This window comes from Triticum dicoccoides, chromosome 5A (genome assembly GCF_002162155.2).
Source record: "Triticum dicoccoides isolate Atlit2015 ecotype Zavitan chromosome 5A, WEW_v2.0, whole genome shotgun sequence".
In the NCBI taxonomy this organism is placed as follows: Eukaryota; Viridiplantae; Streptophyta; class Magnoliopsida; order Poales; family Poaceae; genus Triticum; species Triticum dicoccoides.
In genome coordinates, this window is record NC_041388.1 from 382,513,643 (window position 1) to 382,541,313 (window position 27,671).

Sequence of the window (27,671 nt, forward strand, 5' to 3'; positions counted from 1 at the left end):
CTCCCGTTAACTAGCTATTTCCAGCGCCGTTTATTTTTGGAATCTTTATATTCCAATCTATATCATAAAGATACCAAAAATATTTATCTTATTATTATTATCTCTATCAGATCTCACTCTTGTAAGTGATCGTGAAGGGATTGACAACCCCTTTATCGCGTTGGTTGCGAGGTTCTTATTTCTTTGTGTGGGTACGAGGGACTTGCGTGTAGTCTCCTACTGTATTGATACCTTGGTTCTCAAAAACTGAGGGAAATACTTACGCTACTTTGCTGCATCACCCTTTCCTCTTCAAGGGAAAACGAACATAGTGCTCAAGAGGTAGCATTGAACACGCAAGGAAAAGCTGTCCACAAGCCGAGCAGAGCGTGCCGCGGTGCCTAATGGCGAGCAGAGCTTGCCGAGGGACGCGAGTAGAGGCCGGCATAGTGATACGTGGCAAATAAGACGAATTGTGTGAGTATTGTCGGAGACATCAAGCATGAATCAGCACTACAAAAAAATACACTTCCGTGATGATACGTGTTTGTCATAGTAGGACACGTTTTCTGTCATGCATGTACATCCATGACGATTTATGACAAAATCAAGATAGTCATACCTGTGCTGTCATAGAAGTGTTCCATGACATTTCCAAAATTATCATCATGGAAGTGTCCAGTTCCATGACGATAAACCGTGCGTCATAGAAGTGCTTTCGTCAAGGGTGACCGACACGTGGCATCGACCGTAACGGGTCGCCGTTAAGCTATCGGGTCCGGTTTTGGATCCGATAACCTGTTAACAGCCTGGACCAATGGGGATTTTCCATGTGTAAAATTCCCATTGGCCGGAGGAAACACGTGTTTGCTCCTCGGTGGGCCAGAGGTCATTCGTCCATTGGAGGAGACATGCCTATGATACGTCGACATGTGGCAGGGCCCAATAGAGGCCCATATAGGTTAAAAAGGCCGGCCCAGTCAAAGGCCCGTAGTACTTACCCAAGTACTAGTGGGCCAGCCCAATAACGGCCTGTTTAATAAAGGCCCATTTACGGCCCGAAGCCAGATCTGGCTTGTTAATTATTCGCCGAATATTTGGGCCCAATGACTTTCGGCTTGTTAGAGGCCCGATGTAGACATGGGCCTATTTCAGCCCGGTGTGTCTTTCGGCCTGGGAATGGCCCGCGCTGCCCATGGTCATATATGGTCCGACGCGACGTCTGGCCCACTAATGGCCCGTGATAAAGGTGGCAACAATTCAGCCCAACGTGAGTTTGGGCCTGTTAAAGGCCTATCGTATAATTCGGCCCATTGATGCATGTACTAGGCTTTCGGCCTCTTAAAGGCCCATGATATCAGTGGGCCAACTAAGGCCTGAGATATGTTTCGGCCTGGTAACGACCCGCCATATAACTGGGCCAAAAAAGGCCGGTCTACATTTCAGCCTGTTGAAGGCTCGTTGACGACTAGTGAAAATTAAGGCCCAACATGAAATTCGGCCTGCTAAAGGCCCATGGATTCCTCTAGGCCGTAACAGGCCAGCAGAATATTCAGCCTGTTAATGGCCCAATGCTACATGAGCCAAACTAAGCGCTGGGTCCACAAAAGGCCCAACTAAAATTTGGGCCGAATATAGGCCGGAGTAAGTTGTGGGCCTGGCGCAAAGTGTGAAGGCTCCAATGGCCATTCAGGCCCAAGAAAGATGCAGGCCGGCCCAATTGTGGCCCGCTAAAAACCAGGCCCGTTATAGGCGAATGTTTCGGCCAGGTCGACTACATAAGATTTTTTTTCTAATAGTGAATGATGGCAGTAAATAGTAGGAATTAAGAACAAACCTATACAATAAAGAAATTACGGCATAGTAACTTAGTATAAACCTACACTATACAATAAAGGATTTATGGTATATTACATCCACTGGGCATCGAAGTTCACCACCAGTGATCATAAAGCGCAACAAAGAAGCGGATTACAAAAACTGGGCACCATTGCAGCATAACAAAATAATACTGAACTGAGACTACTTCCAAGAAAGTTCAAGAAAGGTTAGCCTTGTGCGGGAACTGCTGCGCAAGCTGCTGAGCAAGGCTGTGAGACTGGCCTAGCATGTCGGTCATAGCTTCCAATTGTAGCTGTTTAGCAATGAGGTTCTCATTGGTGTTCTCGGCAATCTTTCTTAGAGATAGGACTTCAAATCAAAGTTGAGTTGCAGAATGCCTTTCTGCTAGAAATTGGGACTGAAGAAGTCAAATTGATCCAGACAATGAATTATGTGAGCTTGTCTGGCTGCTAGTCCCAAGTAACTTGAACGCTGCATCAAGACAAGACTTTGGGGTTGTCTCGCTATCTTCAAGATGTTTTGCCTTCTTTGGTGCAATATATGTTGGGTTTGTCTCACAGCCTTCAGTAGACTTGTGCATGCCATTAGGTATATCACCCTGAAACAAGCAGAGAGATGACAGGTTTTGCATGTGTATAAACAAAGATGATAACTGTGTTGTCAATTCCATCCAATTTCAAATTAGAAAATAAAGAGTAAGTTCAAAATATCAATAGCATAATTTGGCATTGTTCATAATGCGGGGAGCTTCACCACACTACTGGATTACCATGTCAGCATAACAAGCATAGATGAAGAGCAAAGACAATCATTGTATCTATTTTGGTTAATGTGCATGGCATGTTGTTCATATCATCAGCCACATCAGTAAGATAAAACAAGAGATGACAAGGTGCAAACGTGGGCTGCTTCACCACACACTGGATTATATATAGATCCACAAAAACAAGCATACATATAGGGAGTATTGAGTAATGTGCATGGTATGAATAAGGAATTTGATTTCACAAGTAAACCTTGGAACTTACGGTTGTTGCAAACATGCCTTTTGATAGAAACAACAAACTAAACAGCAGTAAACGATAGGGAGTATGAGAAAATTAAACAATAGTTGAGGATAAAGGCTTTAGAAGGACTGACTTACATTAACAGGTAACACCGGCTTTATAATGCCCTTCTCCATGTCAAGGGAAGGATAACTCAAGAATACCACAGAATCTTCTTCATAAGCATTGCCTATACTCTACATTTTGTACAGAGTAATTATAGATATGATAATACTGGAAAGGATAGATGATAATGAAGATAAGATGCAGATTGATGCTACATAATCAACTACCAATCCCTGGAAGTTCAAGCATTACAGGACACAATATACTGACAAGAGCAATGGGCTACACTTCTGCACCAATCTCTCAATAGGGGTAAGTACAGTGATAGACGATGTTCAGTCCTTACAAGAGGACTATAGAGCTAAACCTCTTCAAAAGCATTGGGTTAATTCTAAATTTATGTAAGAGTTCATACAGATCTTATAATCTCCACCAAATGGACGATAACGAGGCTAACATGTGCAGTGATGCTTCATAATGAAACAACTATGAAAGTAAGTATGGTCATACAGGGCAAGAGGTACTCACAAGAGTAATGCAGTGTGCAGTATAGTTGTGAGATTCTGTAGTCCCTTGAGAATGAATGTTCTTCTGCTAACAGTTTTCGTACAAGTGAGACATTAAGGCAAATGCAGAAATGTAGTTCAAATTGTGATGTGATATCATAGACAGTACCTTACGCTGCAGACAAGACCAATGTGTAACAAGATTATGCCAGTCATTGTCTGATAAATGTAGCACCAGAGACTTTATAGAAATTTGTTTAGAGGCTTGCCATCGAAGTGCGCTTGCCTCAGGTACGAATGATACTTCATCAACGAGTGCTTGAAAAGCGCAACCAACCCTTGCTCATCTTGACAATCTAGTTTGGTCCTCGCCTATTTAAAAGAATGAAATCTTGTGTCTTCTATCAGCAGAAACATATGCAGTAATTACCATGAATAACATTAGTACATTACTTATGCGTAAGTTGCGGAGGAAGACTATAAATTGTTTTGTGTTTGCGGTATAATCTTTCCATGAAGGAAAGATGCACACAAAGGTTCCTCACAACAATATAAGCTTCATCTTCTAAACTAGGAAGAAATGGAACAGGGGTCCTATTTGTTGCAATTGGGGCTCTATCTAGTTCGAAAAGGGATTTGGCAACTGGATTTGGTGTACTCTTTGCTGTAATGGGGATTTTGCGTCGTAGAGTTGGTGTTATGTCAACTGGCATCATCATACTGTTTGGTGCAGTTAGGGTCTGCTGAGTTGGGGCATCAGAAATGACCAGTGTAGTAGGGCTAGAGTCTGCTAGAGTTGGGGTGTTTTGTGGGTCAGGTGATATTGCAACTACACCTAATGGGCTACTTGATTTATCAGGTGTCACTACCTTTTCCAAATACTTTGCTCGTGCTCCTCCGTGATCAGCAACCGCCCTCTTCCTTTTGAACGTCTAATACACAAGAACAACATTTGAATGGATAAATATGGTATGATGACAGATGGAATATGTACTGAAAATGGATAGGCAGGGCGTATTCACATACACGATGTGTAAACTAAGCTAATGGCAGTGCAACAAAGTAGAAGCAATGCAAAGCATCAGTTGCAAGATATGTGCGACCAATATAACCTTGGAAAGTTATAGCAAGTACCTTGATGGGTGAATAAGATAGGGCATCTGCCTCTGACTCCTCCACTAGGGAGCTACATTGACTTAGGTCTCCCACTAGCTCAGAATCACTGGTAGGATCATACTCTGAGCATGAATCTGTAGGTGGAGAGCGTTTGCATTGCATTGCATCCAGACTTGATTTCAGTCCCTTAATGCCAAGTTTGACAGCCATGGCATTGTTCTGCTTTATTCTTTTCATGCGTGCAAGCTCATAATCATTATGATGCTGTTCAGAATCTGAGATTCATGAAAATATAAAAAGTAGTCAGGTTATCTATGGAATGCATTGCGGATTCATCTCAAAGAGTGTCTCCCTATAAACCCCTCACTACTATAGGATACTGCTAACGCGACACTATGATCAGAGACCCTTTGCTGAAACTGTGTGCGATGCAATAATCGCAAACAGTAGTGTTAAAAAACCGTCAAAAAAGGTGCAAAATGTTTGCGATGGAGGATGCATCAAACACGGTTCAGATTTTATTTGCGTGTGCGATGCAGGACACACGATTAATCCATTCAAACTGTCTGCGATGAGGCAGAACAACAAAAATGGGAAGCCATAACAATGTGTGTGCGATGCAGGACACACAGTTAATCCATTCGAACTGTTTGCGATGAGGTAGAACAACAGAAACGGGCAGCCATATCAATGTGTGTGCGATATACAACATACGATTAACTCGGATGAACTGTTTTTGATTAGGGAACACAACAGAAACGATTCAACTTAACAAGATGTGTGTGATATGCGGCAAAATGAGTCGTGTAAACAAGATGTGTGTGATACGTGGCAAACAGCCGACTCAGATGAACTGTTTGCGATGTGAAATTACAACAAAGACGGTCAATGCAGTTACTTTGTGTGCGATTCTGTGTGTACAAAAAACTTTGAAAAATGCAAACTAGTTGCTTGCAGTGGCGGAGTATCGCACACGATGCGTCTGCGAGTACTCGTGTGCGATGATTAGTATGTTACACATACGTTTCCTTATGTTAACATGTGTGTGAATTTGCAATATGGACAGTTAATCTGCAAATGCCTTCTGGTCATCGGGCACACGCTTAAAGTCAATGAACTGTGTACGATACTAATACTTTCCATGAAAATTTATGAACTTGGGTAACAACATTTGAGTAACATATATATAGTGGTTACACTATTTGACAAAAGGAGGATCTTCGTAACACGGTTTTGACAACCATATGGTCCATATCTACATACTTAACATAGTAACAACTATCACATTTTAAGAGGCTAAGGGCCAACAACCATATGGTCCATATCTACATACTTAACATATATAGTAACAGCTAGCACATTTTAAGAGGCTGAGGGCCAACAACCACAACTATCCACTGGAAGCAGCTTGATCATGGCGACTCGGCATCTCGTCAATGAAAAGGAAGAGCCCTCCTGTGCCTTTGTAGATCATTAGTAAAATAGTGTCTCCAATTTTCCACGAGAAGCGAGAACTTGTTAATTTGAATGGTTCCATTTCTGTGGGAAATGCAGTACCTTGCAATCACTTTGGCGTTATTAGCAGGCACAAGTGTAATTCGACCACGCCAGGAAATTGATCCAGGAACTGCTACAGGGGGCAAACAATTGTAACATATCATTGAAGATATATATAGTTTATGAGCATCAACATTAAAATAAGACTTTTTACCAGTGTTTTGTGCACACAATTGGTCTTGTTCAGTGTGTGCACCATAGGTCTAATTAATCCCATCCAAAATCCAGCATTCATACGCTGTGCAATCTCTGTCAGATTATCAACAAAGTTTATGACATGCTTCAAGTCCTTCCAGTGAAATTTGGTACGCTTAGTAACATACAGATCGTTCACTATGCATCCAACACATCTATACCTACTAATAAAAGGGCTATTGCTTCTTACTACCATTATTTTCGTCTGTTTGGTTCGTCATAGGATTTTCGTTCGTCCGTGTAAAAAAGAACAATTCGTTTGCTGTCTCGCGCTGGGTGTCGCCTGTATGGGCCTCAGCCCGAACAGCCCAGCCAAGAAAACTATTTTTTGTCCATCCCTCAGGGCCTCGCGGTGGTAATAAAACAACAAAATATAAACAACAGTGGGACTCAAACTCAAAACCTCAAAGTGCGCTCTAACTCCATTAACCAACTAGGCTACTGTAAACTTGGGACTACTAAAGGTTGTGCTAAAGGAAGAGGACACACAATGGGTACTGGGCCTTCCGCTATGCTCCAACGACTGGGCCAAATTCATCAGCGCACGTAAACATCATCAATGGACGAAAAAATTAGATATTTCATATTGAATAGTCCCACCTTGCTCCACAAGACCAAATCTTACCAATTTATATATGTTCAATGTCATTGTTCTGTTGTGAGCTAATTAAACGGGATCTCTAACATGCAAGGAAATCATGGGTGTATGTGGGCTGCCTGGTATCTAAACTTTGCATTGTGCATATTATGAAAGGAAATGATTGTGGGCTAAAAAAGGTGCGTAATTAAAGAAGTACGGATTGTGGCTTTGATGAAAAATTGTGGGCTGGAAAAAAGAGCATTATTAAAGATAAAGGGCTATGGTTGGAGTAAATTGAATGAAAAATTATGGGCATGAAAAAACTACAAGAATGACTGTGGGCTGGAAAAAATGCATAACAGCTCCTAGGCGAGAAGAAGATAGAGGAAACAGAACTCCCCACCTCCTGTGAGGATAGAGCAGCATGCAACCTATTTTATGTAAGAGGCACATTTTTGTTGCTATCAAAAAAATATTTTTTTTCAAAAAAATTCCTGCTTGATCTACATGCAACTTCGATCAACCTTTGCTCTGTCAAAATGGAAACGCGACAGTGCAAGCCCTGCTGATGCTACTACGAGCGGGGTGACACCCCCGTTGCAACACACGGGCGTATGTGCTAGTCCTACTTAAAAGGTGGAAAGGTCTTATTTATTCAGAACATGGCAGAAGAATATATAGTGCACATAAATTGGTAAATAGAATTTGTTACTACGTAGGAACAGAGTCAGAATATGATATGACAATTGGTTGCTTAAATAGTAATATGACAACAAGGAGAAAGTTGAAAGGACACTAACCTCGATCAGACTTTGATCGGCTGATGATGTTGGGGAAGTAAACATCCATGTTAATTAGACCAGGTTGTGGTGCACGCACTAGAATTTTATTGCCAGCTTTCAGTTCATAACACTTAGACATTTTTCTCCGAAGGTCCGCATTAAAATAGGAGTGACCATCTTTATCAAGTTTTACGCTAACCGTCATTGTAAATCCATGCTACGTTGTCAATATGACATCCTGGGAGTCATCAGCAAAGTAAAGCCCAAGATTTCCTTCTACTCCTATTCTTGCAAAGCAAGGGATGTACTGCTTGAAATGAAAATTAAGATCGTAAATTAGATATATTGAAATAACAGAGCAAGGTGCAAATATGGGTGTAGCTGATAGAACACATCCATATATATAGAGAGAGATGAAAGCAAAGTACAAAAATATAGAATTAAAAATAGATAATGTAACAAAGATTTGATGCAAATATATAGATAATGTAGCAGTAGACGGTATATGTTCCTAAATTTAGGCCATGCCGACCGTGGTAGGTTGAGATTGAACATACCGAGCGCCCTGAAGTCATCTGGAATGGTGAGATAGAACTTCATTTCCGACTGGCCACGACCATAGTTGCCCGATTTGTGCTCGCACTGTGGACACATGAATGAACACCTACGAATCAACTAGAACAAAAATGATTCCACGACGATTTCTGCCGGTTGATTAACAGCGACGGACGGATTGCGATAAGAGATGAGTGAATATTTCACTAATTAAGTTGATTACCTTGTCCATGAGAAAAATCCCCGGCCCAATCCCGCAGAAAACCCTAGTCGACCAGAGTCTAGAATATCGGTGCAGATAGGCGGCGGAATGCGATGGAGGCGAAATCCGGTGCCGTTTGGAGCACGACCTACGCCCGCCGCCAACAGCCGTCGAGCTTAGGGTGCAGAGTTGCGGAGGATTCCCCGGTGAGTGAGTGGGGATGAAGTGGGCGAGGGTTTTCTTTTCGTTTTGCATGTGTGAGTGAACACACTCGGTTCACAGAGGCGATGGAGATGAATCATGTGTGATAGTAAATCACCGAGATTGAATGGGAATCCAAATTTCCTTTGTCCTTCATCCATGAGTTTTTTTCTACAATGAACATAAACCCGGCTAATCACCGTGTTCAAATTTGACACTTTTCTGGGTTCATTTACAATATTTAGGGTGTTATGTGCATTTTGTAGGCATTAATTCATATAATTCAAATTCAAACAATCGGTGCATGAAAGGGTGCACAAGAATGGTCTGGAAAACCATGCTTGTGCTATTTAGTACATTCTCATGCCTTTTACAAGGAATGGACAGATATTTCAAGGAAATGTGTGGCAATAGTCAACCATAAACGCGTCATTTACTGGGTTAACAACTATACAAAAATGAAATACATGCTTGGAAAACACATGACGCTTGGTGTGGTGCCATGGTATGACCTTGAAAGTGCGTTATATCGACTAGAGGGGGGGTGAATAGGCGATTTTTATGAAATCTTCACTGAGGAATTTCAGGGTGAGGAAATTCCTGAGTGAAGAACTACTTGCACCGTAATAAGTACTCAGAAGTAAACATAACAGAACATGAGCATGCTCTTCATGATGAAATGAAAAACAAGCACAGAGTACAGAAAGCGTAAACACAAGATAACACATGATGAAGACAAACAGACTGAAGAAATTGAACAGAGGAAATTGAGAAAGTCTTCAGTCAAAGTCTTCAAATAGATATGAACAAGCTCACACACAGACATGAGGAAATGGAACCAGGTAGCTTGGTGAAGACAATGATTTGGTAGACCAGTTCCAACTGCTGTCCTTTTCAAAGAACATTCGAAGATTCTAGGATATTTAGCTCACACCGCAACTTGCTAAATATCTTCTCATCCAAGGGCTTAGTGAAGATATCGGCTAGCTATTCTTCTGTCTTCACATGCTCAATAGAGATGTCGCCCTTCAACACATGATCGCGAAGAAAATGATGATGAATCTGAATGTGCCTTGTCTTCGAGTGCTGAACTGGGTTATGAGCAATCTTGATGGCACTCTCATTGTCATAGTAGAGTGGCACATTCTTCACGTTGACGCCATAGTGCTTGAGTGTTTGCTTCATCCATAGTAGTTGAGCACAGCAAGAACCAGCAGCAATGTACTCAGCTTCAATAGTAGACAGTGATACGCAGTTCTGTTTCTTCGAGGACCAACAGACCAAAGATCGTCCGAGGAAATGGCATGTGCTAGATGTGGACTTGCGGTCCACACGATCACCACCATAGTCAGAGTCTGAAAATCCAATGAGATCAAAAGCCGAGCCCTTGGGGTACCATAATCCAAGTGTTGGTGTGTGAGCTAGATATCGAAGAATATGCTTCACAGCCTTATGGTGTGATTCCTTCGGTGTAGCTTGAAATCGGGCACACATGCAAACACTAAGCATAATATCTGGCCTAGATGCACATAAGTACAATAAAGAACCAATCATGGAGCGGTATACCTTTTGATCAAAGTCAATACCATTTTCATCAGTGCATAGATGACCATTTGTGGACATAGGGATTTTGACTCCTTTGCAATCTTGCATGCCGAATTTCCTCAATACGTCCTTGAGGCATTTCTCCTGAGATATGAATATGCCATTGTGCTGTTGACGAATCTGAAGACCTAAGAAGAATTTCAATTCTCCCATCATAGACATTTGATATTCTTCACTCATCATATAGGCAAATTCATCACTGTAACGTTGGTCAGTACAGCCGAAAATGATATCATCAACATATATTTGGCACACAAACAATTCACCATCATAAGATTTAGTGAAAAGAGTTGGGTCAAGTGAACCGGGTTTGAAGCCTTTCTTCATGAGGAATTCCTTCAAGGTATCATACCATGCCCGTGGGGCCTGCTTGAGGCCAAAGAGGGCCTTATTCAGTCTGAAGACTTTGTCAGGATGCTTTGGATCTTCAAAACCTGGGGGTTGAGCAACATATACTTCTTCCTCAAGCTTACCATTGAGGAATGCACTTTTCACATCCATTTGATATAAGATGATATCATGATGGTTAGCATAAGCAAGTAATATGCGAATAGCCTCAAGTCTAGCAACAGGTGCAAAGGTTTCATCGAAATCAATTCCTTCAACCTGTGTGTAGCCTTGAGCTACAAGCCGTGCCTTATTCCTCACCACAAGGCCATTTTCATCTTGCTTGTTGCAGTAGATCCACTTTGTGCTGATGATGTTGTGCTTGCGAGGATCTGGACGTTTGACCAGTTCCCAGATGTTGTTGAGCTCGAATTGATGTAATTCCTCTTGCATAGCTTGAATCCACTCAGGCTCCAGAAATGCTTCATCTACCTTAGTGGTCTTTGTGATAGAGACGAAAGCAAAGTGCCCACAAAAGTTAGATAAATGTGAAGCTCTTGAGCGTGTGAGAGGACCTGGAATGTTGATGTCGCTGATGATTTTCTCAATTTGCACTTCATTTGCAACACGAGGATGAGCGGGTTGACGTTGAGGAATTTGATCAACATTTTCTTCAGCACCATTTTCCTCAGGTGCATCAGCATGATGTTCTTCGTGTTCTGGAATGACTTCTTCAGCAGATTCTTTAGTAGGAATGACATCCTCAGTAGCCTTGAACTTAATAGATTCATTAGGAGGTATTTCATCTATCACAGGACGTAGGTACTCTCTTTGCGAGCCATTAGTTTCATCGAACCGCACATCTACAGTTTCAACAACCTAGAGATGACAGGTGTTGAAGACTCTGTAGGTGTGCGAGTCCTTACCATAACCGATCATAAAACCTTCATGTGCTTTCGGTGCAAATTTAGAACTGCGATGAGGGTCTCTAATCCAACATTTAGCACCGAAGACTTTGAAAGAACTCACATTGGGTTTCTTGTCAGTAAGGAGTTCATATGCGGTCTTCTTGAAGAATTTGTGAAGATATACCCTGTTGATGATGTGGCACGCAGTATCGATTGCCTCAGGCCAAAAGCGAGGAGGCGTCTTGTACTCATCAAGCATAGTGCGGGCCATCTCAACAAGAGTCCTGTTCTTGCGCTCCATGATGCCATTTTGCTGAGGAGTATAAGGAGCAGACAACTCATGAGTAATACCAAGTTTCATCAAGATAGTCATCAAGACTAGTGTTCTTGAACTCAGTTCCATTATCACTTCTGATGTGCTTGATCTTCACACCAAAGTTGGTTGAAGCCCTCGATGAAAATCGTTTAAAAACTTCCTGCACTTCAGTTTTTAAGTGATGATATGGACCCCTGTGTATCGAGAATAATCATCAACAATAACAAAACCATATAAGGATGCAACATTACTAAATGTGGCATAGTGAGTAGGGCCAAAGAGATCCATGTGAAGTAATTCAAATGGTCGAGAAGTAGTCATGATAGTCTTTGCTGGATGCTTGGCCTTGGTCATCTTTCCAGCTTCACAGGCTCTGCACAAGTGATCCTTTAGGAATTTGATATTTTCAATGCCAATGAAATGCTTCGTCTTCACGAGCGTGTGCAAATTCCTCATGCCAGCATGACCAAGTCGACGATGCCATAGCCAGCCTTCTGAAGCTTTTGCAAGTAGACATGTAGTAGGTTGTGGTCCTGTAGAGAAATCAACAATATACAAATCTCCTCTCCTAAAGCCTTCAAAGACTTGGGAATTGTCAGCTTCCATGATCACAACACAATGATACTTGCCAAAGACAACAACCATATCAAGATCACAAAGCATTGAGACAGACATGAGGTTGAACCCTAAGGACTCGACAAGCATGACTTTGTCCATGTGTCAATCCTTTGAGATTGCAACCTTACCTAGACCCAATACCTTGCTTTTGCCTTTGTCAGCGTAGGTGATATGCTTCAGATGTGATGGAGATAAAGCAGAGTCCATCAATAAGCTCCTGTCACCAGTCATGTGTTTTGTACATCCACTATCGAGGACCCACTCAGTGGCTTTGGGTTGATCATCCTACAGATGAATTAGTGCAACTTACGAACTCATATACTTCAGCAGTGAAGAATATGGTATCAATTTCATCAAGCAATAGAACATATAAAGTAGTATGAGGACGTGAGAAATGAAAATTCATTTCTTCATGATTAGCTTGCGTCCTTTCAAGCACATTCAGGTCTCTAGCAAATTCTTCAGACGGTCTGGAGACCTGATCCTGCATAAGAGATTAGTTCTTTTTCTTCACCACCCACATCTGAAGGGGTGGCAAAGAGATCATCATTCTGCGGGATCCATAAGAGAAAGGTGGCATAGATGCCAATTCACTTCGTTTCACATAAGAGGGGTTAGGGTAAGCATAAGAGTAAGCAGAGAAATTCTTCGAGGACTTATGAACATAATGATTTGAAGAATAATGCACATATCCATAATCCTTAGATCTTCCCTGTGAAACAGATGGGTTAGCACGATGATGTTCATATGAGGACTTTGATCCTTTTGAGGAATTTGATCCATGTGAGAAGTTTGGTCCGTATGAGGACTTGGATCCATATGAAGAATTTGATCTGGGGTTCCTATTCTTCACAGATGGTGTCATGATGACATTCACCTGAAGATTTTCAAGGCACCTTTTGGGAACCCAGATTTTCTTCATAGGAGGACCGTTCCTGCAGTTAGTGCCAACATATCTAGCAAATACTTCACCATTCTGTGTTTTCGTCAGTTTATAATTGGAGTCAAATGACTCATCAAAAGAATATGAAGATTCACATGTAAAGCCAGATAGAGTAGATGGATCCACTAATGGTCCCTTCGCAGCAACCCATGAGGTTTTGGGATACTGCTCAGGTTTCCAGTAGGTCCCATCAACATTGAGTTTCCTCTCAAAGGCAATGCCCTCTTTCCTAGGGTTCCTGTTGAGGATCTGCTTTTTAAGCACGTCACAAAGAGCTTGATGCCCTTTGAGGCTTTTGTACATGCCTGTCATATACAATTCCTTCAACCCTACATCATCAGTGATACTAGCAATGTCCTCAGATGAGGAATTAGTGATAGCAGAGGCAGTTGAAGAATTTGCAGCAATGGAAGTATTTGAGCATTCAGGTGAGGAATTAGCAGTTTCACGTTCAATGCACTTCAAACATGGAGGAACAAATTCATCCTGAGTAGCGCTGATCTGTTGAGAAAGTAATGAATCATGCTCCTTCTGAAGATCTTCATAACTCACTCTTAACTGCTCAAGATCTTTCTTTGAAGAAATTCATAAGAAAGCTTCTCATGATCAGATAGGAGAGTGTTATGATTACCTTGAAGATTGTCAAACTTTGGCTGAAGTCTCCAAAGATTTTCAATCAAAATTTTAGTGCGATCCATTTCCTCGCCCAACATATCATGGCTTTTATCTAGCATGTTTTGAACCTTTTCAAGAGCCTTTTGTAGTTTCACAGCAATCTTAGCAAGTTTAGAATAGCTGGGTTTGAGGTTTTCATCAGATTCATCCTCACTGGATTCATAGGATGGATATTTGAGTACCTTTGAGCCTTTTGCCATGAAGCAACAGGTGGGAGCGTAGTCCTCATCACCGTCATCAGTAGTGTTGGGGAGGTCCTTTTCTTCAAAGTTGAAGATGGACTTGCTAACGAACGCGGTAGCGAGGGCTAGGCTCGCCACTCCAGAGTCTGACTCCTCAGATTCTTCCTCTTCCTCATTTTCCTCAGATTCAGCCTCAGAGTCCATTTCCTTGCCAATGAACGCCCGAGCCTTCTTGGAGCTGCTCTTATTGTGAGATGAGGACCTTGAAGGTTTTGATGATGAGGACTTTGAAGAGTTCTTATTCTTCTTTAAATCATCAAAAATGTAATCCTTGTACTTCTTCTTCTTTGATCCCTTTTCCCACTGAGGACAATCTTGAATGTAGTGTCTAGGCTTCTTGCATTTGTGGCAGAGTCTCTTCTTGTAATCATGGGATGAGGAATCTGTTCTCAAGTCACCACTTCTTGAGGATTTACCAAAGCGACCACGTCTTGAGAACTTTTGGAACTTCCTAACGAGCATAGCTAGCTCCTGGCTCAGTTCTTCAGGGTCACCAAGGCTGCTGTCAGAATCTTCACCATCAGATTCAGACACTGCCTTGGCCTTCAGAGCCCGTGATCTACCATAGCTTGGTCCATAGAGATCTCTCTTCTCAGCAAGCTGGAACTCATGAGTGTTTAGTCTCTCGAGGATATCGGTGGGATCAAGTGACTTATAGCCTCCACGTTCTTGTATCATCAATGCCAAGGTATCAAATAAGGAATCAAGCGATCTCAGCAATTTCTTCACCACCTCATGGTCGGTGATATCAGCGGTACCAAGTGCTTGAAGCTCATTTGAGATGTCAGTGAGGCGATCGAAGGTCTGCTGAACATTTTCATTGTCGAGTGTTTTTAAGCGGTTTAAGAGATTTCAAAGAACGTCAACTCGAGAGTCACGCTGTGTTGAGACTCCCTCATTGACCTTGGACAGCCTGTCCCAGATAAGCTTAGCTGTCTCCAAAGCACTCACTCTGCCATACTGCCCTTTGCTCAGATGGCCACATATGATATTCTTCTCTTGAGAGTCGAGTTGCTTGAATCTCTTCACATCAGCAGTGTTGATGGTGGGAGCGACAGAGGGAACACCATTCTCCACAACATACCAGAGATCGTTATCAATTGCCTCAAGATGCATGCGCATCTTATTCTTCCAGTAGGGGTAGTCCGTCCCATCGAAGGTAGGACACCCAGCAGAAACCTTGATCATACCTGCGGTCGACATAACTAAAACTCCAGGCAGTTAAACCAAAATCACACAGAACAAGGGAGTACCTTGCTCTGATACCAATTGAAAGTGCGTTATATCGACTAGAGTGGGGGAGGGGGTAAATAGGTGATTTTTATGAAATCTTCACTGGGGAAATTCAGGGTGAGGAAATTTTTGAGTGAAGAACTACTTGCAGTGGAATAAGTACTTAGAAGTAAACATAATAGAACATGAGCATGGTCTTCATGATGAAATGAAAAACAAGCATAGAGTACAGAAAGCATAAACACAGGATAACACAGGATGAAGACAAACAGACTGAAGAAATTGAACTGAGGAAATTGAGAAAGTCTTCAGTCAAAGTCTTCAAATAGATATGAACAAGCTCACAACACAGAAATGAGGAAATGAAAGGGTTGAGGAAATGGAACCAGGTAGCTTGGTGAAGACAATGATTTGGTAGACCAGTTCCAACTGTTGTGACAGTTGTACGTCTGGTTAGGGCGGCTAGGTATTTAAACCTGAGGACACACAGTCCCGGACACCCAGTTCTGAACACACAGTACAGAACAATCAGTCCTCACCGTATTCCCCTTGAGCTAAGGTCACACAGACCTTGCCCAATCACTCGTGGTAAGTCTTCAGGTGACTTCTAAACCTTTACAGAATCGGTCACTCGGCGATCCACAATTTCCTCTTGGATGCTCTAGACCATGATGCCTAACCGTCTGGAAGATGCACAGTCTTCAAAGGTAACAAGCATCAGATCCACGCAGGATCAATCTCTTCAGTGATGCTCAATCACTTGGGGTTTGTAGGTGTTTAGGTTTGGGTTTTCCTCACTTGATGATTTTCACTCAAAGTCCTCGGAGGATGGGATGCTCTCAAATGACAAGTGTCAGTTTCTCTCGGAGCAGCCAACCAGCTAGTGGCTGTAGGGGGCGGCTATTTATAGCCTAGGGAGCAGCCTGACATGATAAGACATAAATGCCCTTCAATGATATGACCGTTAGGTGGGTAGATATTTTGGGACAGCTGGCGCATAGCACAACAACAGTCGGAATTTTGAGTATCAAATTCCTCAGGGCTATCATGTTCCTCACTGTGTAGGCAATCCGCACTGGCGAATTCCTAACTCCTCAGTCAGAACAAATTCCTCAGAGACTAGAAGAACTTCGCCTCTGTCACTGAAGAAATTGACTGAGTTGTACGAGATTTCCAATGGCTTCACTCGAAGGGATTGGTAGGTGTAGGATTTGAGTTGAGCATCACTTGGAAATTTTTCCTTAGTATTTCCTCGACCCCTTTAACAGTACGGTGTTTCCTATGACTCAAGAAAGAGAAAATGAAACTATGAAAACAAAAGTCTTCACGCTTCATGTTCCTTGAACGAATACCAAGTCTTCAGGATCACATCAATTTCTTCACTTTCAAAGTCTTCAGAAAGTCTTCGGAATAACAAAGTCTTCAGTCGAAGAACTTCATTTTTAGGTGTCGACTTTATCTATAAATATCAAACTCCTCATAGACTTATAGACCTGTGTACACTCACAAACATATTAGTCCCTTAACCTATAAGTCTTCAATGCACCAAAATCACTAAGGGGCACTAGATGCACTTACAGACCTCACCGTGCCCTGGTAAAAATGCCGTCATGCACGTCTTTCATAAAACGAACCATCACCGAGGAAGTTTCATGGTTTTGAGGGGGAAATCACCAATATTGAAGGGGGATCCAAATTTCCTTTGTCATTTGTCCATGAGTTTTTTTCTATGATGAACATACAACCTGCAAATCACTGTGTTCAAATTTGGCACTGTTCTGGGTTCATTTGCCATATTTAGGGGATTATGTGCACTTCCTAGACATTAATGCACATAATTCAAGTTCAAACAATCGGTGCATGAAAGAGTCCACAAGAACAGCCTGGAAAACCATGCTCATGCCATTTAGTAAATTCTCATGCCTTTTACAGGGAATAATGGATAGATATTTCTTTGAAATGTGTGGCAATAGTCAACCACAAATATTTGTTTGTTGGGTTTTCAACTATAAAAAATGAAATAAATGCTTAAAAACATGACGCCTGGCATGGTGCCATGGTATGACCTCACCATGCCCTGGTAAAAATTTGAGAAGGTTTGGCTTATGTCATCATGCACACCCTTCATAAATCGAACCATCACCGAGGAAGTTCCATGCTTTCAAGAGGGAAAATCACCAAGATTGAAGGGGAATCCAAATTTCTGTCCTTGTTTGTCATTCAATTTTTTTCCAATGATCAACATACCACCTCAAATGCAACGTGTTCAAATTTGACATTTTCCCAGACTCATTTACCATATTTAGGGGAATATGTGCATTTTCTAGGCATTAATGGACATAATTGAAATTCGAAAAATCGGTGCATGAAAAGGTTCACAAGAATGGTATGGAAAACCATGCACGTGTTATTTAGTACATTCTCATGACTTTTACAAGGAATGGACATAAATTTCAAGGAAATGTGTGGTAATAGTCAACCATAAACACGTCGTTTACTCGGTTAACAACTATACAAAAAATGAAACACATGGATGGAAGACATGACGCCTGGCATGGTGCCATGGTATGGCCTCACCATGCCCTGGTAAAAATTGGAGAATATTTTCCTTATGTCGTGATGCGCGCCTTTCATAAATTGAACCATCACCGAGGAAAATTCATGGTTTCAAGGGGGAAATCACAAGATTAAAGGGGGGGGGGTCCAAATTTCCTTTGTCCTTTGTCCACGAGTTTTTTCTATGATGAACATACAACCTGCAAATCACTGTGTTCAAATTTGGCACTTTTCTGGGTTCATTTTGCCATATTTAGGGGATTATGTGCATTTCCTAGGCATTAATGCGCATAATTCAAGTTCAAACAATCAATGCATGAAAGGGTCCACAAGAATGGCCTAGAAATCCATGCTCGTGCCATTTAGTAAATTCTCATGCCTTTTACAAGGAATGGACAGATTTTTTGATGAAATGTGTGGCAATAGTCAACCACAAATGTTTGTTTGTTGGGTTTTCAACTATAGAAAAATGAAATAAATACTTAAAAAACATGATGCCTAGCATGGTGCCATGGTATGACCTCACCATGCCCTGGTAAAAATTTGAGAAGGTTTGGCTTATGTCGTCATGCACGCCCTTCATAAATCGAACCATCACCGAGGAAGTTCCATGCTTTCGAGAGGGAAATCCTCAAGATTGAAAGGGAATCCAATTTTTTTCATTCTTTGCCCTGGAGTTTTTTCTACTATGAACATACACCCTGCAAATCACCGTGTTCAAATTTGGCATTTTTCCGGGCTCATTTACCATATTTAGGGGATTGTGTGCATTTTTAGGCATTTAGCGCATATAAATCCAATCCAGCTACAGGTGCACGGGTGTGATGTGAGGGACGTGGATTACCGTTCGATCACGGCGCATCCAACGGTGCACACGCGTGATCCGTGTGGCTGTGGTTCCGGCCAATCATAACGCAACACACAATAGGCTCAGCACACACTATTTCTGGAAGCGACGGAGATGAACCATGTGCGATAATGAATGAGCAAAATTATAAGGGAAGCCAAAGTTCTGTTGTCGTTTGTCGTTGAGCTCTTGAATACCACCGCACTGTAAGGCTGCTCGGACCCTCATCCCAGAGCTCTCTCCAGGCGTCGTCCATGGAACCGCGGCGCACAGTAACTGGTAAGGAAGCGATGGCATCCCACTGCGCCGCGTTCCTCGCTGCCCGCGGCCGCACACATGGTAAGGAAGTGATGGCATCTTGCCACGCTGAGTTCATCGCTGCCGGCGGCCAGGCAGTTACATGGGCGGACTTTGAGGCTGCCATGGCCGAATGGGTGGTGGATCTAGAGGCGGCCAAAGCCGCACAGAAGGAGCAGAAATGGCAGAAAGCAGTCAAGAAAAGAGAGTCCCACCGCCACAAGAAAAAAGAGGCAGCATGCCGTGGTGAGGAGAGCTTGGCGGAGAATCGAAGCACGGTGGGCTGCCGCCTACAAGGCCGGCAAGGCGAACGCCGGCGTCTGGCTAGCATGCCCTGATGGCAGCATGTGAGAAGTAGTTTAAGTTTGTAGTATTAGAGAAAATTACCAGTAGTACTTTAAGTTTGTAGTATTAACGTACAATGTTGGTAAGAACATCCTTTGAGGGCTTTGAGCGTCGATCAGCATGTGTGCCCATATGCGTTTTTTGTGTTAATCATAAGAAGATCACAAAACACACGGTTTCTATGCCGTACCCATCTGCGTTTTTTTTGTGTTAATGACCCATAAGTCAGTTACCTGTGCGATATTTCCTAATAAACCAGGCATACCATTAACCAAAAAAAATTAGGTACACGTGCACATTTTTTGGAGACGGGATCTACCAACTTTCTTTTTTCTTGCACACGAGTATTTTACGTGCTTCGTCTGCGTTGTATGTTTCCACCGCCCAAGTTTCAAGTTTCGCACCGAAATTTTCATTAGGCGCATGATTTCAGAATTTATTCCTCCAGCCACACCCCCTCCCCTCAGTATCCCCCTGCTACCTCTTGAGCACTGCGTTGGTTTTCCCTTGAAGAGTAAAGGGTGATGCAGCAAAGTAGCGTAAGTATTTCCCTTAGTTTTTGAGAACCAAGGTATCAATCTAGTAGGAGGCCACATGCAAGTCCCTCGTACCTACACAAACAAATAATAACCTTGCAACCAACGCAGTAAAGGGGTTGTCAATCCCTTCATAGTCACTTACGCGAGTGAGATCTGATAGAGATAATAATGATAAGATAAATATTTTTGGTATTTTTATGATATAGATTGAAAGTAAAGATTGCAAAATAAAATAGATTGGAAACTTATATGATGGAGAATAGACCCGGGGGCCATAGGTTTCACTAGTGGCTTCTCTCAAGATAGCATAAATATTACGGTGGGTGAACGAATTACTGTCGAGCAATTGATAGAAAAACGAATTATTATGAGAATATCTAGGCATGATCATGTATATAGGCATCACGTCTGTGACAAGTAGACCGACTCCTGCCTGCATCTACTACTATTACTCCACACATCGACCGCTATCCACCATGCATCTAGGGTATTAAGTTCATAAGAACAGAGTAACGCCTTAGGTAAGATGACATGATGTAGAGGGATAAACTCAAGAAATATGATATAAACCCCATCTTTTTATCCTTGATGGCAACAATACAATACGTGTCATTTCCCTTTCAGTCAGTGGGATCGAGCACCGCAAGATTGAACCCAAAGCTAAGCACTTCTCCCATTGCAAGAAAAATCAATCTAGTAGGCCAAACCAAACTGATAATTCGAAGTGGCTTGCAAAGATAACCAATCATGCATAAAGGATTTCAAAGAAGAATCAAATATTGTTCATAGATAGACTTGATCATAAACCCACAATTCATCAGATCTCGACAAACACACCGCAAAAAGAGTTACATCGAATAGATCTCCAAGAAAATCGAGGAGAACTTTGTATTGAGATCCAAAGAGAGAGAAGAAGCCATCTAGCTACTAGCTATGGACCCGAAGGTCTGAAGTAAACTACTCACACATCATCGGAGGGGCCATGGAGTTGATGTAGATGCCCTCCGTGATCAATGCCCCTCCGGCGGAGCTCCGGAAAAGGCCCCAAGATGGGATCTCTTGGGTACAGAAGGTTGCGGCGGTGGAAATAGGGTTTCGTGGTGCTCCTGGATGTTTTCAGGGTATGTGAACATATATAGGAGGGGCCCACGAGGGGGGAGGGCGCGCCCCCTGCCTCATGGCCTCCTCGTTGGTTGCTTGACGTCCACTCCAAGTCCTCTGGATCACGTTTGTTCCAAAAATCATGCTCCCGAAGGTTTCATTCCGTTTGGACTCCGTTTGATATTCCTATTCTGCAAAACACTGAAATAGGCAAAAAAACAGAAATTTGTAGTGGGCCTTGGGTTAATAGTTTAGTCCCAAAAATAATATAGAAGTGTAAAATAAAGCCCATTAACCTCCAAAACAGATAATACAATAGCGTGGAACAATAAAAAATTATAGATACGTTGGAGACGTATCAACATCCCCAAGCTTAATTCCTGCTCGTCCTCGAGTATGTAAATGATAAAAATAGAAATTTTGATGTGGAATGCTTTCTAGAATATTCTTCAATGTATTTTTCTCCATTGTGGCATGAATGTTCAGATCCGAAAGATTCAAGATAAAAGTTTATTGTTGACATAAATATAGTAATACTCCAAGTATGCTAATCAAGCAATTATGTCTTATCAAAATACCATAGCCAAAGAAAACTTATCCCTATAAAGTCATATAGTTTAGCCATGCTTCATTTTCGTCACACAAAATGCTCCCATCATGTGCACCCCCGATGACAAGCCAAGCAATTGTTTCGTACTTAGCCTTTTCAAACTCTTTCAACTTTTCTGCAATATGTGAGCGCGATCCATGGACATAGCACTATGGGTGGAATAGAATATGATGATTGAGGTTGTGTTAGAAGACGAAAAGGGAGAAAGTCTCACATTAATGCGGCTAATCAATGGGCTATGGAGATGCCCACCGATTGATGTCAATGCAAGGAGTAGGGATTGCCATGAAACGGATGCACTAGAGCTATAAATATATGAAAGCTCATCAAAGAAACTAAGTGGGTGTGCATCCAACTTGCTTGCTCACAAAGACCTAGGGCATTTCAGGAAGCCCATCATTGGAATATACAAGCCAAGTTCTATAATGAATAATTCCCACTAGTATATGGAAGTGACAAAATAAGAGACTCTCTATCTTGAAGATCATGGTGCTACTTTGAAGCACAAGTGTGGAAAAAGGATAGTAACATTGTCCCTTCTCTCATTTTCTCTCATTTTTTTATTTGGGCCTTCTTTTCCCTTTTTTATGGCCTCTTTTTTCTTTCGTCCGGAGTCTCATCCCGACTTGTGGGGGGATCATAGTCTCCATCATCCTTTCCTCACATGGGACAATGCTCTAATGATGATCATCACACTTTTATTTACTTACAACTCGATACTTAGAAAAAAATGACTCTATGTGAATGCCTCCAGCGGTGTACTGGGATTGCAATGAATCAAGAGTGACATGTATGAAAAATTAAGCATGGTGGCTTTGCCACAAATACGATGTCAACTACATTATCATGCAAAGCAATATGACAATGATGATGCGTGTCATAATAAATGGAACGGTGGAAAGTTGCATGGCAATATATCTCGGAATGGCTATGGAAATGCCATAATAGGTAGGTATGGTGGCTGTTTTGAGGAAGATATAAGGAGGCTTACGTGTGATAGAGTGTATCATATCACGGGGTTTGGATGCACCCGCGAAGTTTGCACCAACTCTCAAGGTGAGAAAGGGCAATGCACGGTACCGAAGAGGCTAGCAATGATGGAAGGGTGAGAGTGGCGTATAATCCATGGACTCAACATTAGTCATAAAGAACTCACATACTTATTGCAAAAATCTACAAGTCATCAAAACCAAGCACTACGCGCATGCTCCTAGGGGGATAGATTGGTAGGAAAAGACCATCGCTCGTCCCCGGCCGCCACTCATAAGGAAAGAAATCAAAGGACACCCCATGCTTAAAATTTGTCACATAACGTTTACCATACATGCATGCTACGGGACTTGCCAACTTCAACACAAGTATTCATCAATTTCACAATTACTCAACTAGCACACCTCTAATATTACCACCTTTATATCTCAAAACAATCTATCAAGCATCCAACTTCTCTTAGCATTTAAAATTTATAACCAAAGTGCATTACCATGCTGTTCTAAAGGACTCTCAAAATTATATAAGTGAATCATGAGAGATAAATTAGTTCTATAAAATAAAACCACCATCATGCTCTAAAAGATATAAGCGAAGCACTAGAGCAAAAATTATCCAACTCAAAAGATATAAGTGAAGCACAAAGAGTATTCTAATAAATTCCAATTCATGTGTGTCTCTCCCAAAAGGTGTTTACAGCAAGGATGATTGTGGTAAACTAAAAAGCAAAGACTCAAATCATACAAGACGCTCCAAGCAAAACACATATCATGTGGCGAATCAAAATATAGCTCCAAGTAAAGTTACCGATGGACGAAGACGAAAGAGGGGATGCCTTCCAGGGCATCCCCAAGCTTAGGATTTTGGTTGTCCTTGGATTTTACCTTGGTGTGCCTTGGGCATCCCCAAGCTTAGGCTCTTGCCACTCCTTGTTCCATAATCCATCAAATCTTTACCCAAAACTTGAAAACTTCACAACACAAGAAAATCTTCGTGAGCTCCGTTAGTAAAAGAAAACAAACCACCACTTCAAGGTACTGTAATGAACTCATTCTTTATTTATATTGGTGTTAAACCTACTTTATTACAACTTTTAAATGGTTCATAAACTCTATTACTACCCATAGATTCATCAAAATAAGCAAACAACACACGAAAAACAGAATCTGTCAAAAACAGAACATTCTGTAGCAATCTATAGGTTTAGAATACTTATGGAACCCCAAAAATTCTAAAATAAATTTCTGGACGTGGGGAATTTATCTATTAATCACCTGCAAAATTAATTAACTAAATAGCACCCTCCAGTAAAAAATGGCAGCAAATCTCGTGAGCGCTAAAGTTTCTGTTTTTTACAGCAAGATCGCAAAGACTTTCCCCAAGTCTTCCCAAAGTTTCTACTTGGCACAAACACTAATTAAAAGCATAAAACCACATCTAAACATAGACTAGATGAATTATTTATTACTAAACATAATCAAAAATCAAGAAACAAAAATAAAATTGGGTTGCCTCCCAACAAGCGCTATCGTTTAACGCCCTTAGCTAGGCATAAAAGCAAGGTAGATCTAGGTATTATCATCTTTGGTATGCAATCCATAAGTGGCTCTCATAATATATTCATAAGGTAATTTAATTTTCTTTCTAGGAAAGTTTTCCATGCCCTTCCTTAATGCAAATTGGAATCTAATATTCCCTTCCTTCATATCAATAATTGCACCAATCGTTCTAAGGGAAGGTCTACCAAGAATAATAGCACATGCAGGATTGCAATCTATATCAAGAACAATGAAATCTACGGGAACATAATTCATATTTGCAACAATAAGAACATCATTAATTCTTCCCATAGGTTTCTTATTGGTGGAATCCACAATATGCAAGTTTAAAGAACAATCATCAAATTCACGGAAACCTAACAAATCACAGAAAGTTTTAGGAATCGTGGAAACACTAGCACCCAAATCACATAAAGCAAAGCATTCATGATCTTTAATCTTAATTTTAATAGTAGGTTCCCACTCATCATGAAGTTTTCTAGGGATAGAAACTTCCAATTCAAGCTTTTCTTCATAAGATCACATTAAAGCATCAATGATATGTTTAGTGAAAGCTTTATTTTGACTATAAGCATACGGAGAATTTAGCCGGATTGCAACAGGGAAATACAATATATTAACGAACAATTATCATAATTAAATTCCTTTAAATCCAAGATAGTGGGTTCATTGCTATTTAATTTTGACCTCTCCAATCCCACTTTTATCAATTTTTACATCAAGATCTAAGAACTTCGATTCATTGGGACGCCTTCTAACTAAAGTTGACTCATCTCCAGTCCCATCATTATCAAGATTCATATTGCAAAACAAAGATTTAATAGGTGACACATCAATAACTTTTAGATCTTCATCTTTATTATCATCAAATTCTTCCGGTTTGGCGGCCATCTTATTAACTAAGGTGGCCTGCTTATCTAAAATTTGGGCTATTAAGTTCTCAAGATGAGCGAACTGAGATTTCAGACCATAAAATTCTTTAGACATATCATCGAGCTCTTTATTAATGTATCCCATAAAACTTGTTTGTTCTTTAAGCTTGTTTCTGAAGAAATTATTATGCTCAAACTGCAAGGACGTAAAACTTCTAATGTTGTTTTCAATTTCTTCCAACCTTTTAAGGTGAGGATCAAAACCTTTAGGTAAAGCCATCGGGGCAAACAATCTAAACCCCAAGAAAACAAGAAACAAGCAAAAGAGGCAAACTAGAAAAGAGAGGGGGAACGGAAAAAGAGGGCGAATAAAATGGCAAGGGTGAAGTGGGGGAGAGGAAAACGAGAGGCAAATGGCAAATAATGTAATGCGAGGATAAGAGTTTGTGATGGGTACTTGGTATGTCTTGACTTGTGCGTAGGCTCCCTGGCAATGGCGCCAGAAATCCTTCTTGCTACCTCTTGAGCACTGCATTGGTTTTCCCTTGAAGAGGAAAGGATGATGCAGCAAAGTAGCGTAAGTATTTCCCTCAGTTTTTGAGAACCAAGGTATCAATCCAGTAGGAGGCCACATGCAAGTCCCTCGTACCTACACAAACAAATAAGAACCTCGTAACCAACGCGATAACGGGGTTGTCAATCCCTTCACGGTCACTTACGAGAGTGAGATCTGATAGAGATAATAATGATAAGATAAATATTTTTGGTATTTTTATGATATAGATTGAAAGTAAAGATTGCAAAATAAAATAGGTTGGAAACTTATATGGTGGAGAATAGACCCGAGGGCCATAGGTTCCACTAGTGGCTTCTCTCAAGATAGCATAAGTATTACGGTGGGTGAACGAATTACTGTCGAGCAATTGATAGAAAAGTGAATATTTATGAGAATATATAGGCATGATCATGTATATAGGCATCACGTCCGTGACAAGTAGACCGACTCCTGCCTGCATCTACTACTATTACTCCACACATCGACCGTTATCCATCATGCATCTAGAGTATTAAGTTCATAAGAACAGAGTAACACCTTAGGTAAGATGACATGATGTAGAGGGATAAGCTCAAGCAATATGATAAAGACCCCATCTTTTTATCCTCGATGGCAACAATACAATACGTGTCGTTTCCCTTTTTGTCACTGGGATCGAGCACCGCCAAGATTGAACCCAAAGCTAAGCACTTCTTCCATTGCAAGAAAAATCAATCTAGTAGGCCAAACCAAACTGATAATTCGAAGAAACTTGCAAAGATAACCAATCATGCATAAAAGATTTCAGAGAAGAATTAAATATTGCTCATAGATAGACTTGATCATAAACCCACAATTCATTGGATCTCGATAAACACACTGCAAAAAGAGTTACATCGAATAGGTCTCTAATAAAATCGAGGAGAACTTTGTATTGAGATCCAAAGAGAGAGAAGAAGTCACCTAGCTACTAGCTATGGACCCGAAGGTCTGAAGTAAACTACTCACACATCATCGGAGGGGCCATGGAGTTGATGTAGAGGCCCTCCGTGATCAATGCCCCCTCCGACGGAGCTCCGAAAAAGTCCCCAAGATGGGATCTCTTGGGTACAGAAGGTTGCGGCGGTGGAAATAGGGTTTCGTGGTGCTCCTGGATGTTCTCGGGGTATGTGAACATATATAGGAGGAAGAAGTAGGTCGGTTGAGCCACGTGGGGCCCATGATGGGGGAGGGTGCGCCTAGGGGGGTAGGCGCGCCCCCTGGCTTGTGGCCTTCTTGTTGGTTGCTTGACGTCCACTCCAAGTCCTCTGGATCATGTTTGTTCCAAAAACACGCTCCCGAAGGTTTCATTCCGTTTGGACTTCGTTTGATATTCCTTTTCTATGAAACACTGAAATAGGCAAAAAAAACAGCAATTTGCACTGGGCCTTGGGTTAATAGGTTAGTCCCAAAAATAATATAGAAGTGTAAAATAAAGCCCATTAACATCCAAAATAGATAATATAATAGCATGGAACAATCAAAAATTATAGATACATTGGAGACGTATCACCCCCTCCCTCGCCCCTCCCCCTACCGGCATGTCAAACCGCCGCCGCCGCAACCACAACTTCAACCACATCTACGTTCTGCTCAAATTCAGTCAGGTAACCCACCGATCTCTATCACGTCCCCGGCCTGATTGCTTAAATGGTGCCTGCGAAACATCCTCATGCCTCCAAATCCCCCTCGCCAAGAGCTGATGGCGGTCCATGGTGCAGTGGCCACTATGCATGTTGACCTGGAGGAACAACTCACCTCCGCCGTCGCCGCCAACATGGTGCAGGCTCTGGCCCAGATGAAGTCCCCCAGCGACTACCCCCAGGACTTAACAGGTAAGATCTAGCCAGCTAAATCTTACCAATACCACTTGCAACGGCTATGATT